Source organism: Sus scrofa, chromosome 14 (genome assembly GCF_054392235.1).
Source record: "Sus scrofa isolate SSC_HxYL_T2T_F1_AM1 chromosome 14, Sscrofa_HxYL_maternal_Yorkshire_Landrace_v2.0, whole genome shotgun sequence".
Taxonomy (NCBI): domain Eukaryota; kingdom Metazoa; phylum Chordata; class Mammalia; order Artiodactyla; family Suidae; genus Sus; species Sus scrofa.
Window position 1 is genome coordinate 42893542 of NC_139396.1, and position 14505 is coordinate 42908046.

The following is a 14505-nucleotide window of genomic DNA, read 5'->3' on the forward strand; positions in this document are numbered from 1 at the left end:
AATGGAAACTCCCGAGGATGCACGTTTGATTCCAGGCCTCGCTCAGTGGCTTAAGGATCTGGTGTTGCCACAAGATGTGGTGTAGGCTGCAGATGTAGCTGGGATCCTGCGTTGTTGTGGCTGTGGTGTAGGCTGGCAGCTACAGCTCCAATTCAACCCCTAGCCTGGGAAACTCCATACGCTGTGGGCGGGGCCCTAAAAAGATTTTTTTTTTTTTTTTAAAAGACATATAACAAACATTGGCCAGGATGTGGAGAAGAGGGAGCCAAGTGCACTGTTGGTGAGAATGTAATTTGGTTCAGCCACTATGGAAAACAGTATGGAGGGTCCGCAAAACACTAAAAATCAATCTACTATATGACCCAGCAATGTCACTTTTGCATATTTATCCTGAAGGAAATAAATCTCTCAAAGAGATATCTACACAGCCATTGTTCACTGCAGCATTATTCAAAATGGCCTAGATATGAAACTTAAATGTTCTTCAGTGGATGAATGGATAAATAAGTTGTGGTACATATACACAAAGGAATATTATTCAGTCATAAAAAGGAAATCCTGACATTGTTACAACATGAATGAATGCAGAGGGTATTATGCTTAGTGAAATAAGTTAGAGAAAGACAAATACTGTATATTATCATTTATTTGTGGAATCCAAAATAAAACCAAAATTATTCCATAGAAATAGAGAATAGAATAGTGTTTGCTAGAGTCTGGGGAAGGAAAAATGGGAAGGTGGCAAAGAGAACAAACTTTGACTTAGAATAGGAAGAGTAAGTTCTGAGAATCTACTGGACAGTGCAGTGAGATAATTATTAATACAATGTTGTATCATTGAAAGTTTGGGAGTAGATCATAAGCTTTCTCAACACACAGTTTACGTAAAGAGGTTCTTGCTTAAATTCCTGCAATAGTGATGGATGGCTTTGCTTCAGGTTTTATGACCCACAGTTCAACATTAATTTACTTAAATTTACCACATCTTTTTTCTGCACTGTCCATTCTGTCATAGCTCTTTCTCCCCTCAGGTTAAGGCACTTTCTCAGAAATAGGAAATAAGTGTGTTTTGCCAAAGCTAACAGTACTTGTCAGAAAACTGCCTTGTTACAGAAATTATCAGAACAAATTAAGTCATAGGGAATACGACAATTCACTCAGGAAATCATGTTTTATGATTTGTTTCATTCCGTGTAGCTTAATATAATTCTATAAAAGAAATAAAAATATTTATACTTTTCAGAAGAAGCATGAACGCCATAAAGTATGACAGTTTTGTGAAAAGCTGTCTCCAGCTAAATGATATCTGCCTCCAGACTTGAAAACAAACAAATGAACACTCCATTAAAGATTGATATGAAGTCTATTATCCTTAACTGCTCTATAAACATCTTAGCAGCATGATTCCTTTAGAAGGTATGCTTAATCTCTCTGCCAAGAAAGTTTATGAGAAAATATAGTTAAATGTCTGGCCAAGTTTGAGTCACACATTCTCCATTTACTTTTTTCACTAGACGGAAAATAAAGATAGCGAGAGATAAAATGCACACTACTCTGCTTAACGATTAAATCATCTTCAACATCAGATTCCCGATTAAGCCTTAAGAGCTGATGGCACCAGCATGGATACCCGACTGAAAAACAAACACATGATTTTAAGGGTATAATACTTCACACATTCACAAGGAATATTTCTAAGGAAATATTATTAAGAGAAAACACAGCCAAACACAGTATTAGAAACAGTCTTTCAAATGTCCTGCTTCTGTGCTGCTTTCTATTAGTTGAAGTGAGAAAAGGAAAGTTAAGGAAGCAACCAATTAGAGTGGACAGGATGCGGCTATGCAACCAGAAAAGCCTGAGCTGAATCTGTTTCTCCTACCTCCTAACTATGCCAAATGTACAAAGACAATAAAAAACTCTCTGAGTCTCAGGAGAAAAAAAAATGAGAATAATTATGTTTATCTTTCCACATTATGGTGAGGATTTTAGAAGGTAATACATTGAAAGTGCCTAGAAGAGTACCCAGTACAGAGGAAAAGGCAATAAAAGATGAGTTTTCCAATGTTCAACAATTTATCTGAAAAAATCCTGATCAAAACTTCACCTAGTAGTTAAATCATTTCAGGAAACCAATAGCTAAAAGTTATGCTGGTGATGTGTTCACATATCAATCGTGAAAGTAGCAATTCTTTTCAAAATACAGTACATTTACTTCCCTAATCTTTTATTATGAAAAAATTCAAACATGTAGAAAAGTTGACAGAATTTTGCAATAAGCACTCACATAACCACCACCCAGATTCCACTGTTAACATTTATTACACTTTGTCATCGAGCTACCATTTCTCTGCTCTGCTGCTAATGCAGCTCATTTGTCGTGCATTTCAAAGTAAGTTGCCGTTATCAGTGTTCTTCTCCCTGAAGAACTCAGCATACATATCACTATTGAGACAACAATAAGTCTTTCACAGTTTCCTTCTTGTGAGGTAAAGCTTGGATGCAATTAAATGCACAGATCTTAGTGCCCACCAACTGAGTGTTTAACAAATGCACACATCTGTGTGTCCCAAACTACAAAACATGGACCAGTACCACCTCTCCAAAAAGCACACCTTTGCTCTTGGATAAGAGACCCTTAGTCATCCATGGTTCCAGGTCAAAGAATGACTTCTTGATTAAAATTCACATTAAGAATATATGGAAAATAAATGACCCAAATAGCTCTGACAGTCTTACCACTGGAGATGAGAGGAAATTGAGACTTTACTACAAAGAGGAAAGAAAGGGCAAAAATCAAAGTCAACGGGATCATTCACCTGAGAACCAGAAAGGCAGTGGCCAGATACTGCGGCATCTTTAAGTCTAAAAACCAAATTTCAAAGAAGATGAAATCACTGTATGTGTTTGTGCAGCAAATGACAAAGTGTTTTCAGATTCATGTGTATGTACTCAACGCCCATATGTCTCATTTAAAAAGTGAACCATTGATCTTATTCCTCAGGAACCAGTGAAGGTAACATTCATCAAGCAAAAATAATACCACAAGGAGAAACCAATTATATAATTTTATGGTAAAGACATATTTCCCATAACGTATTTAATATTATTAACGTGGGAAAGTAAGAGGTATTTGGTGATGATGAATGAAAAACACGCAATATAAGGAGATTTGAGAAACATTTTGTTCTGCCCATCCTGAGACCTCGATTTCCAGCCAGTCTTCAAGAGGCATATGGCTACCTCCAGACAGCTTTCCAAAAATGGCTCCTTCTCCAAATTATTAAGTTGACTTTCTTCTTTCCAGTGGTTTATACCTATGACTATGTCATCCTGAAGTGAGCTTCAATGTTCAAAGTGTTTAAACACCCTCCTCTAGCTCAGTGTGGGGAGTAGCTGCAGGCCAGGCCAGCACACAGGAGTGATCCACCCTTTATTATCTTTTATCTAATAAAGATAATATCAAATCATAATAGAAATTGCAAACAACATTGGAACAAAATTATCTGTAGGGCTCTAATTCAGATTTCAAATTATTAATATTTTGGTGTCATAGTTTTACATTTTGTCTGAAATATTATTTTTATCCATGTCCACACATATATAACATTCTGAATCACTTTGCTGTGCAGCAGAGATTATCAGAACATTGTAAATCAACTATACATCAATAAAACTTTAAACAATGAAAAAATATTATTTTTATATTATGTTTAAAAAAATTTTTTTGGTCCTTTTAGGGCCTCACTAGTGGCATACGAAGTTTCCCAGGCTAGGGGTCAAATCAGAGCTGTAGCCGCTGGCCTACGCCACAGCCACAGCCACGCCAGGCCTTGTCTGCAACCAACACCACAGCTCAAAGCAATGCCAAATCCTTAATTCTTCACTGAGCGAGGCCAGAAATCAAACTTGCATCCTCATGGATACTAGTCAGGTTTGTTAACCACTGAGCCACGATGGGAACTCCCAGTTTTACATATTTTGCATGTATACTGTTATGAGCCAGTCCCACCCCATCCTGAAGAACTATCTTTCTCTTCACTGCCCTCACCTTGACACTGATCAAAGCACACTCAGAGATCCTCCCTGTTGTGGTTAAGGACCACCAAGTTCGAGCCTTATCAGGCCAAAAGAAAGGTCAAAAACTCAGCTGGGCTTTCCAAGTTGGCACACGCACACCAAGACCTAAGAGGTGATACAGAATGACACGGGTTCATTATGCAGCATTTATGATAAATGAGCACTGCAGTTTTTGCCGCCCCCACCCCCGCAGGTTTTGCTTGGGTATTTATGGAAAAGCACCTGCACACAGAAGTTATTTAACCTCCAGCTGTCAATTACCTTGTCAGTCAAATGATGCAGGATACAGGGCGGGACTCCACTACTCTAAAAAACCAGTTCTATCCCCATTTTGGGACTGCTTCTGGTTTCCAGGCAGACAGCAGGCTCCCTTCTCTTCAGGAGAGCACCTTAGCTTGCTTGGCTTAATCAAACTTCTGCTGCTTCAATCTGCTCTGTGTCTCTCACCTCAACTCTTTCTTTCAGGGGACAAGGACCAAGGAGTTGTAATAATACTGTATAAATAAATCTGTCACTACTTTTTAAATAGTCTTTTTTCTGATTATAAAGGTAACAAATAGATCATCATAAACATTTCGGAAAGGTTACAGACATTAATTTTTAGTGGAAACACCTAGAATCCCCCAACACAACTATGTTAACATTTTTATAAATGTCCTTATGTTGTTTCCATACATATTTTTATATTGTTGCTAATATTCTCTATGTGTCTCTCCAGGCACAATTGATCAAAGAAACAACTCACTGCAATGCTGGCTGGGTTTGGTGTGGCGGGGGTGGGGGGATGCTTGCTGTTTGTTTGAGAATTTTTGTGTCTATATTCATCAAAAATATCGGCCTTTGATTTTCCCTTTTTGGTAGTGGACAGCTGCATGTAAATCAAGGAACCCAGAATACACTCTCACACCATGAATGAAAGTAAACTCAAAGTGGCTTGAAGACTTAAATATAAGACATGAAGGGCGAGGGGGAGGGAGTGGGGTGGTTGGGGAGCTTGGGGTTAATAGATACGAACTATTGCCTTTGGAATGGATTAGCAATGAGATCCTGCTGTGTAGCACTGGAAACTATGTCTAGTCACTTATGATGGAGCATGATAAAGTGCAAAAATAGAATGTGTACATGTGTGTGTAACTGGGTCACCATGCTGTACAGTAGGAAAAAAATTTGTATTGGGGAAATAACGATTAAAAATAATAATAATAAAAAAATAAGACATGACACCGTAAAACTCCTAGAAGAAAACATAGGCAAAACATTCTCTGACATAAATCACAGCAATATTTTCTTAAACCAGTCTTCCAAAGAAAAATAAATAAAAGAAAAAAATGAACTAATGGGACCAAATGAAATCTGTAAGCATTATGAGTCTATGGTGCAGTGGGTTAGAGATCTGGCACTGTCACTGCAGAGGCTTGCGTCACTGCTGTGGCATATGTTTGATCGCCAGCCCAGGAACTTCTGCATGCTGCACGTGCAACCAAAACCAAAAACAACTTACAAGCTTTTGTACAGCAAAGGAAACCATAAACCAACCAAGAGTAAATGACAACCTATGGCTTGGAGAAAATATCTACAAACGAAGTAACCAACAAGGGCTTAATCTCCAAAATATACAAATAGCTCATACAGCTCAGTGTCAAAAATAAATAAATAAATAAATAAATGGGCAGAAGATTTAAACAGACCTTTCTCCAAAAAAGACACATAGATAGTCAACAGGCCCCTGAAAAGATGCTCAACATTACTAATTACTTAAAAAAAAAAAAAAAAGCAAATCAAGGAGTTCCCATCATGGTTCAGAGGAAATGAAGCTGACTAGCATTCATGAGGACATGGGTTCAATCCCTGGCCTCACTCAATGGGTTAAGGATCCAGCGTTGCCATGAGCTGTGGTGTAGATCCCGGATGAGGCTCAGATCTGGTGTTGCTGTGGCTGCGGCAGCTACAGCTCCAATTCAGTCCCTGGCCTGGGAACTTCCATATGCTGCGAGTAAGGCCCTGAAAAAAAAAATTCAAATCAAAACTGCAATGAGGTATTACCTCATACCAGTAAGAATGATCATCATCAAAAAAGTCTATAAATAATAAATGCTAGAGAGGACGTGGAGAAAAGGGAATCATCCTACACTGTTAGTGGGAATGTAAATAGGTGCCTCCATTATGGCAAAAAGTATGGAGGTTACTCAAAAAACTAAAAATTGAATTGCCATATGACCCAGCAATCCCACTCCTGGGCATCTATCCAGAGAAAACCATAATCTGAAAAGAGACATGTCCCAATGTTCATAGCAGCACTATTTACAATAGCCAACACATGGAAGCAACCTAAATGTCCATCAACAGAGGAATGGATAAAGAAGAGTGATACATATATGTGATGGAATACTACTCAGCCATAAAAAAGAATAAAATAATGCCATTTGTAGCAACATGGACGGACCTAGAGATCATCATACTAAGAAAGTCAGAGAAAGACAAATATATTATCGCTTGTGATGTAGAATCTTAAAAATGATACAAATGAACTCATTTACATTACAAAACAGGAACAGGCTCACAGACAGACATAGAAATTAATCTTACGTTTACCAAAGAAGAAAGGGAGAGATGGATAAATGAATTTTGGATTAACATACACCCACTACTCTACGTAAAATAGATAAACAAGGATTTACTGTATAACACAGGAAACTTTACTCAATGTCTTATAATAAACCATAATGGAAAAGAATCTGGAAGTGAATATATATATTTATCACTTAGTCATTTTGCTGTACACCTGAATCTAACACAACACTGTAAATCAACTATACTTCAACAACAAAAGAAGGATAGAAAAAATGCAAATCACAAAGGAAGAAAAATGTTATAATCAAATTACATTATCATTAAGAATTTCTGTTCGGAGTTTCTGTTGTGGCACAGCAGAAACGAATCTGACTAATATGAGGTTGTGGGTTTGATCCCTGGCCTCGCTCAATAGGTTGGGGATCTGGCATTGCTGTGGCTGTGGTGTAGGCTGGCAACTGTAGCTCCAATTTGACACCTAGCCTGGGAACTTCCATATGCCACAAGTACAGCCCTAAAAAACAAAACAAAACAACAAAAAGAATTTCTGTTCAAAGACACAAAGAAATCAGTGAAATGAAAAACCACAGAATGGGGGACATGTTTGCAATGTATACATATCCGATGAAGGACTCATTCAGAATACATGGAGAACTACCACAAATCATAGAAAAAGACAAATCTGTAGAAAACAGACAAATTCTCTTAGCAAACACTTAATAAAATGGAATGTCTAGCTGAACAATAAGCATATGAAAAGTACTTAAATGCATTTGTGGTCAGAGATAGATTTAAAAAACAAAAACAAAAAAAAACCCACCGCATGTGTCTAGAGCAGCTGATATCACTGGGGCTGCTCTGAGGATGGGACTGCGGGGCAGCCAGAGTCCCTAACTGCCTGCAGGAATGTACCTGCTCACCCACATGGACCAACACAGAACACAGCATCGTGCTGACCAGGCAACCCCTCTCTTAGTTATAAGGTGCATTCCTGGCAGAAGTGCATAATATAGTCTCCAGCCATCATGTATAAAGATGGTTATAGCCACTAACTGGTAACATGGAAGCCTAGGAACAACCAGATGCCCAGCCTGTCATCAGGAGTGGACTGGATAAATCAGTCACAGTATATGCACAATAAGAATGAAAGCACTTCAACGACACAACAATTAGGGATGAACCCTCTAAACAACTTTGCAAATCTTTGATCCTGTAACATAACGCACCTCAGCCAGGAGACTTAATTTACTTAAAGGGATGTGGAGAACTCTCACCAGATTCTCCTCAATCACAGATTTTATTTTATTTTTATTTTTTGTCTTTTTTGCCTTCTCTAGGGCTGCTCCTGCAACATATGGAGGTTCCCAGTTAGGGGTCTAATTGCAGCTGTAGCTGCCGGCCTATACCACAGCCACAACAATGTGGGATCCAAGCCACGTCTCTGACCTACACCACCGCTCACAGTAACGCTGGATCCTTGACCCACTGAGCAAGGCCAGGGATTGAACCCACAACCTCATGGTTCCTAGTCGGATTGGTTAACCACTGAGCCATGACAGGAACTCCATTTTTTTCCACAGATTTTAATTCCATATCCATTTATATTGTTTCATTTTTGAGGCCAAGGCTTATCATTATTAGAAAATACAGAAGCTAAAAAGAAAAGTGAGTTTTTTCTTCTCTGCCATCTGTTGACATATTTTCTATGTACTGGAATTATCCATTTCTTGTTTTTCTTTTATGTTTCAAGCAGAACTGAAAAAAAAAATGGTGTGCTTAGTTTGTAGTGATTCATACTTAATAATTCTGACAATATCCTCATGGGTTTGTCTCAGCATTTTGTATTGCCTCTTGTTTCTACCTGCCCCCTTATACTTTGGTCCTTTCAAAATCTGTACCTTTGTTAGGAGCCTGGCTCCTACCTTGATTTCTTTAAATACCTTCATATTTTCCTTTCTAATCAGAATGTTTGGTTATTCAAAATTTAGACATGTTATCATACCATAACATTTTCATGGATCACATTCCTTTTAAAGGAATGTGGAAACATATGCTCCCTAGGTTTTGAAATTTTTTTTCTTAAAAATGTTTCCTAGTTCAATGATCAAAGTTATTGATATGGAATAGAGAAATTCAGTCAGAATAGAGATAACAACTTTGTGAAGTCTGGGCTAGGCACACACTGGGTGCCTTCCGGAAAAGAGATGCTTTTAATTCCTTCCAGGCACTCTTTGCAGTAACTGAAATGTTATCAAAGGTCAAGACAATCACGAGCCTCACATTCTGATGCCCTGAAGGGAGGAAAATCATAAGATTTCACACAAGGGTGTTTTGGAGGTCCTGTTGTACCTCAGCAGTAACAAACCTGACCAGTATCCATGAGGACACAGGTTCAATCCCTGGCCTTGCTCAGTGGGTTAAGGATCCGGCATTGCCATGAGCTGTGGTGTAGGTTGCAGATGCAGCTTGAATCTGGCATGGCTGTGGCTGTGGTGTAGGCCGGCAGCTACAGTTCAGATTTGACCCTTGGCCTGGGAACTTCCATATGCCATGGGTGTGGCCCTAAAAAGATTAAAAAAAAAAAAAAAAGGAGGGTGTTTTCCTGTTAACTCATCTCCTTAAAATTTAGTGGAGAAGCACCTTTTACGACAAAGTCATTCATAAATATTGATCAATTATCATTTTATATAGCATATTTTATAGGGTATGCCCTGAGCCGTTCATCAAGAGCCAAGTATATGGGGCTTTGGGATTGGTATATGCACACTGAGGTGAATGGAATGACTGGCCAACAGGAACCTACTATACAACACAGGGAACTCTACCCAATATTCTGTGATAATCTATGTGGAAAAAGAATCTGAAAAAGAATGGATCTATGTATTCATATGACTGAGTCACTTTGCTGTACTACGGAAATTATCACAACATTGCACATCAACTATACATCAATAAAACTTTAAAAAATAAAAAAAAAAACAAAGATTGACTTGATGCCCAGATTTTACAATCCAATGAAGTGAGTTTTTAGCTCCTACTGAGGTCTAGATGAATAAAATCACTATGCTACTTATATCATGCGTCAGAAACAAAGATTGTATAGAAATATTCCTAACAAGTTTGGTTTTCTAGCATACACCAAAAGATAATTTAAATATTAAATGTGAAGCCAAAAATTCAAAGATAAACTTGGAATTGAGAGAAAAATTTCATTTCAGAGAGATTTTGATCAGTTGTGGGAAATTTATGATAGAACACAAATAAATATTTGTAGAACTACATGCATTGAAGCATGAAATCACTTATTAACCCTGTTGACTTATTTGACGTGAATGGTGGATATTGCTGTGTCAGTCACCCCTTTGCCCTTCTCGGCAAGTTGTGGACACTGGGAAAGGGCACACAGGGATGCAGAGTGAAGGGCCCAGTGCTTGAGGAAGGGTGTGATTTTCAACACAGAAAGTGTCCCAAGTCACAAAGTCATGCAAGCACACATGGGCATGCATCCTTTGATATCATCGAGGTAATTTGATTTTATTTAAATGCTATTAAAATTTGATTAAAATTATCTAAGGCAATTTATTGCTCTGATAGTTCTAAGATGCTATTTGTTAAACCATACTTCTTCTGAGGAAATAATTGAATTTTTAACCTGATGGTTCAGTTCATTGATTACTGTATCTTCAAAACTGAAGTTCTTTTGCACACATGCAGATGTGATCCTGTTCAAAAGCAGAGACTGGATGGCTTGTGGACAATAATTCTTATCACAGTTTCCAGACTTAGTTATTACCATGTTTTCATTCAAAATGTTAAAACCCAATACTTCATTGCTAGTTTCCATACCACAGAGTGAAACTTGTTTATACTGGCGCTATGTTGAATAGTCTTCCTTTTTCACTCTTTGTAGTTATTAAGCCCTCTGAAAATAATACAAACTCAGTTCAAAAATGCTTTTTTTACCTGCTTTTTAGGGCCACACCCATGGCTTATGGAAATTCCCGGGTGACAGGTCAAATCAAAGCCATAGTCACAGTAACTCAGGATCCGAGCTGTGTCTGCAACCTACACCATAGCTCATGGTAACCCACCCCAGATCCTTAACCCACTGAGAGGCCCGGGATCGAACCTACATCCTCATGGATACTAGTTGGGTTCGGCGTTACCCCTAAGCCATCATGGAACTCCCAAAAATGCTTTTTAAGTTCACGTATCTTTTATATCCTTTAGATCAGCCTCCTAAGCCTACACACTCCTCCTAAAACAAGTTCGTTTTCCACTTATATTGTTTTGTTGTTTTCTAGTCAAGGTCAAAAGCATGCAGTTTGTTGAAATGCGGGCATTACATTTTTAAAGAGCAACATAGTTCAATGTTATGGGGAAGCTGAAAGCTTCAGAGTCTGGAAACAGCCCAGAAAAGCTGTTAACTGAGTAAAATGATTAGATTTAATTTTTAGTTCAATTCATTGTATATAACAAACCATTGATGATCTGCATCCTATTTTGTAACTCTCAGCTAGATTATTTTGATGGAAACTGGAGAAGTACAATTTGATATAATCTTGGATAACACACCAGCCAATAAAGGAATGGTAAAACACATTTACCATTATGTTCAAATTTTTGTGGTTTCTTTTTTTTTGGTTTATTTATTAATTTGATGATTTTCAGTTGCTTTTTGGACACATAAAAATGTTATCAGAGAAAAGTACGAATCAAAATGTAGAGTGGAAATTAGAAGAGCCAATTTTTTTTTAATTATAGTTGATTTACAATATTATATTAGCTTCAGGTGCACAGCATAGTAAATGATTCAGTATTCTTAGAGATTATGCTCCATTTAAAGTTATTACAAAATGATGGTTATATACCCCATCCTGTACAATATATCCTTGTTGCTTATCTATTTTATTCATAGTAGTTTGTACCTCTTAATGCCCTCCCCCATCCTGCACCACCCCTGTTGCCTCTCCTTACTGGTAACTAAGGAAAAGAGAATTGGTTACAGAAAGGAGACGCCCTCAACAGAACCAGATTGCCTTTAATCAGCAAAGAGGGGCAGGAGTCAGGTTTGAGGCCAGACTGTTGTGCCAGGGTCTTGGGGCTTCCAGAATATATAGGGGAGTTTAGAAGGCTTGTTTTTGTCAAGGTTATTTTTATCAGTTACATTTTAGCGAGTGTGGTCAGTTGACCTGGGAGTGATTGTGTGTCCAGCACCCTCAGGCACTGTTTGCGCCTGGAGTCAGCAGAAGTTATTTCTTGATATCTCCTGCTGGCCGACAGGGGCTTCCCCTCAGTAACCACTAGTTTTTTGTTTACATCTGTAAGTCCATTTGTTTTGTTATATGCATGTATTTGGTTTTTGCTTTTTTTTTTTTTTAGATTCCACATACAAGTGATAACAGAGTATTTAACTTGTTTCTGACTTGTTTCACTAAATATAACAACCATCCAGATCCATCCACATTGCTGCAAATGGCAGAATTTCATTCTTTGAAATAGTCGACTCTTAAAAACTATAACTGTCAGTATGTGCAAATTTTCACTTTTACTGGAAAGTGAGGGTAGTTAAATAATTAGCTTTTTATTTTCATTTGTATGGTTTTAGTTACATCTGATGTTAAAACTATAGGTTGAATAACCTTTTAAAACATATATTTAACATAAAATTCTTCCATTGGCAATTTATAAACTAGGTTGCTTTCAGATCTGACCAATCTTTCAGCGTTAAAAGTTAAAAAAACCAACACGAAAAATTAACAAGATGAATCAACCACATACTTGAAACCACACAAAGCTATGAAACCAATAAAGCAAAAAGCAGTGTACCTCTGGTCCAGGTGCTGCAGGTATACAGCTTGAAAGTCTGACTCCTCTTCTTAACAGCGCGAAAAATCTTAACAAACCAAACATCAGTGACTCCTCTTGGCTCCACCCAAGAACTGAGGTGGGGGGGCAAACCCCAGATGCGAACTCAGGGGAGACCACAAACTGGGGTTGGTAAGCTGAGACCTCCAACGGGAGCGGAGCCTCTACCACTCCCCCAGCCTAGAAATGGGTGGAACAGGCGAGGGTAATTTAAGCAAACTGCTAGAAGCTGGGTGTGGACCACTGTGAGGCTAAGGGGCACCTGCGTCCGGCCGCCTCGTTATCCCGTGGCCTCGCCTCCGGGACACACATCAGGTTCTCACAAGGAAAAGCCAGGACCAACCCTGGAGGTTCCTTGTGGGAGGGAGGCAAGCTCCCCGGAAAGTCTCCAGAGCATCTTTAAAGCAGAGCCTGCCCCACAGGGAAGAGACCATCAGAAGATCATCCCGCCACTGGGAGAGAACATTTCCGGACTGGGGCGGGGCCGCGGGTCTGATGAGAGACTCTCCTGAAAGGCACCAAGCTGGGGACCAGCTCCTCTGAGAAACAGCCGATTGGAGCCCAGACAGGAAACGAGATGTGCCTGAAACCGAGTAGCCCCAGGACCGAACAAAGTGCCCCCGCCCCCCGAAAAAGACCTACAATGTCACCAGCACATAGGGGGCCACCAAAGGAGTTCCCACTGGCCAGAGCTGGAACAACTTGAGCAACAAATAAAATCGTATTAGATTAAAACCCAGAGTATAAAGTAAACATCGAGGACCCCCTGACTTCGAACTAATGTGAGTGAGGGGTTCCATGCAGAAGGCCCCCCCCCCCCCCCCCCGGCTCCGGGATGTGGGGCACAGCCCAGTGCTGAGATCCTACCTGTATGCACTGAGTGCTCCCCTCCAGCTCGCATACAAAGGGGAGGAAGCTGACAAACCCGCTCCTGCAGGTGACAGGGCCAGATCAACAAGGACACTTCTGGCTGGCCCTCTGCCCCTTTGGTGTGACATGGTGAAAATGCCACTTTCCTCTGTGGTCTTCCAGAGAAACACATAAACACAATCCCATCAGGATGTAAACATTATATCAATCCCAACAGAGGGACCCTCCTCCAAATAGGTTCTGGCCGAGAGATAAATTAAGGGGTGGAGACTGACATATACACACGACTCTGTGTAAAACAGGTAACAAGGACCTACTACTGTACAGCACAGGGAAATCTACTTAGCACTGTGTACTAACCTATAGGGGAAAAGAAGCTGAAAAGGAACAGATATATGTATAATTGACTTTGCTGTACACTTAAAATTAACACACCTTTCTAAATTAGCTATATTCCAATAAAATTTATTTTAAAAAAAAAGTGGCAGCCACAAGTCACCTAAGGAGCTATAAATACTAAAGTCCTGTGGTCTCCTGAGCAGAAACAGGACAATGGCAAAAACAAAGGAAATCTCAAATTCCGTAGTTTACTTAATAACATATCAGCAGTGGTTCCTTAATTACAACAAATTCACTCATACTGAAGTAAGATTTAATAATAGGGGAAATAGTACTATCCTCACAATTTTTCTGCAAATCTAAAACTCCTAAAATTAAAAAGCAAAAGTTTATTTTAAAAAAGAATGAGGCACGTGGAAAGGACGTAGACACCTCCCTGGCAGAATCAATGACCAGCGCTGGAAGAATTTGAGCAAGATGAATAAAACTGTAACACCTTTTTTAAAAATCCATATCCACACTAATATAAGTGAATAACTGAATAAATAAATATAGAAGATATAGGTCTTTTTCACAGAAGACTTCAAATGAACAAATGTGTAAAGAATGCAGGAAATCAAAAGTGATCATTAGAATAGCACAGGGTGGAGTTCCCGTCGTGGCGCAGTGGTTAACGAATCCGACTAGGAACCATGAGGTGGCAGGTTCAGCCCCTGCCCTTGCTCAGTGGGTTAACGATCCGGCATTGCCGTGAGCTGTGGTGTAGATTGCAGACTC

The 14505-nt window shown here is 39.1% G+C and overlaps 1 long non-coding RNA gene across 3 annotated transcripts in view; it reads right to left on the reverse strand.

Annotated features, from left to right (window-relative positions):
- LOC110256769 (uncharacterized) overlaps positions 1–12701 on the reverse strand; it is a 78918-nt gene extending 66217 nt beyond the window's left edge. For all 3 annotated transcript variants that reach the window (XR_002338719.2, XR_014825795.1, XR_014825794.1), the window contains exon 1: positions 12481–12701. This is a non-coding gene — a long non-coding RNA (uncharacterized LOC110256769). The remainder of the gene's footprint in view (positions 1–12480) is intronic.
- Positions 12702–14505: the final 1804 nt, after the last annotated feature.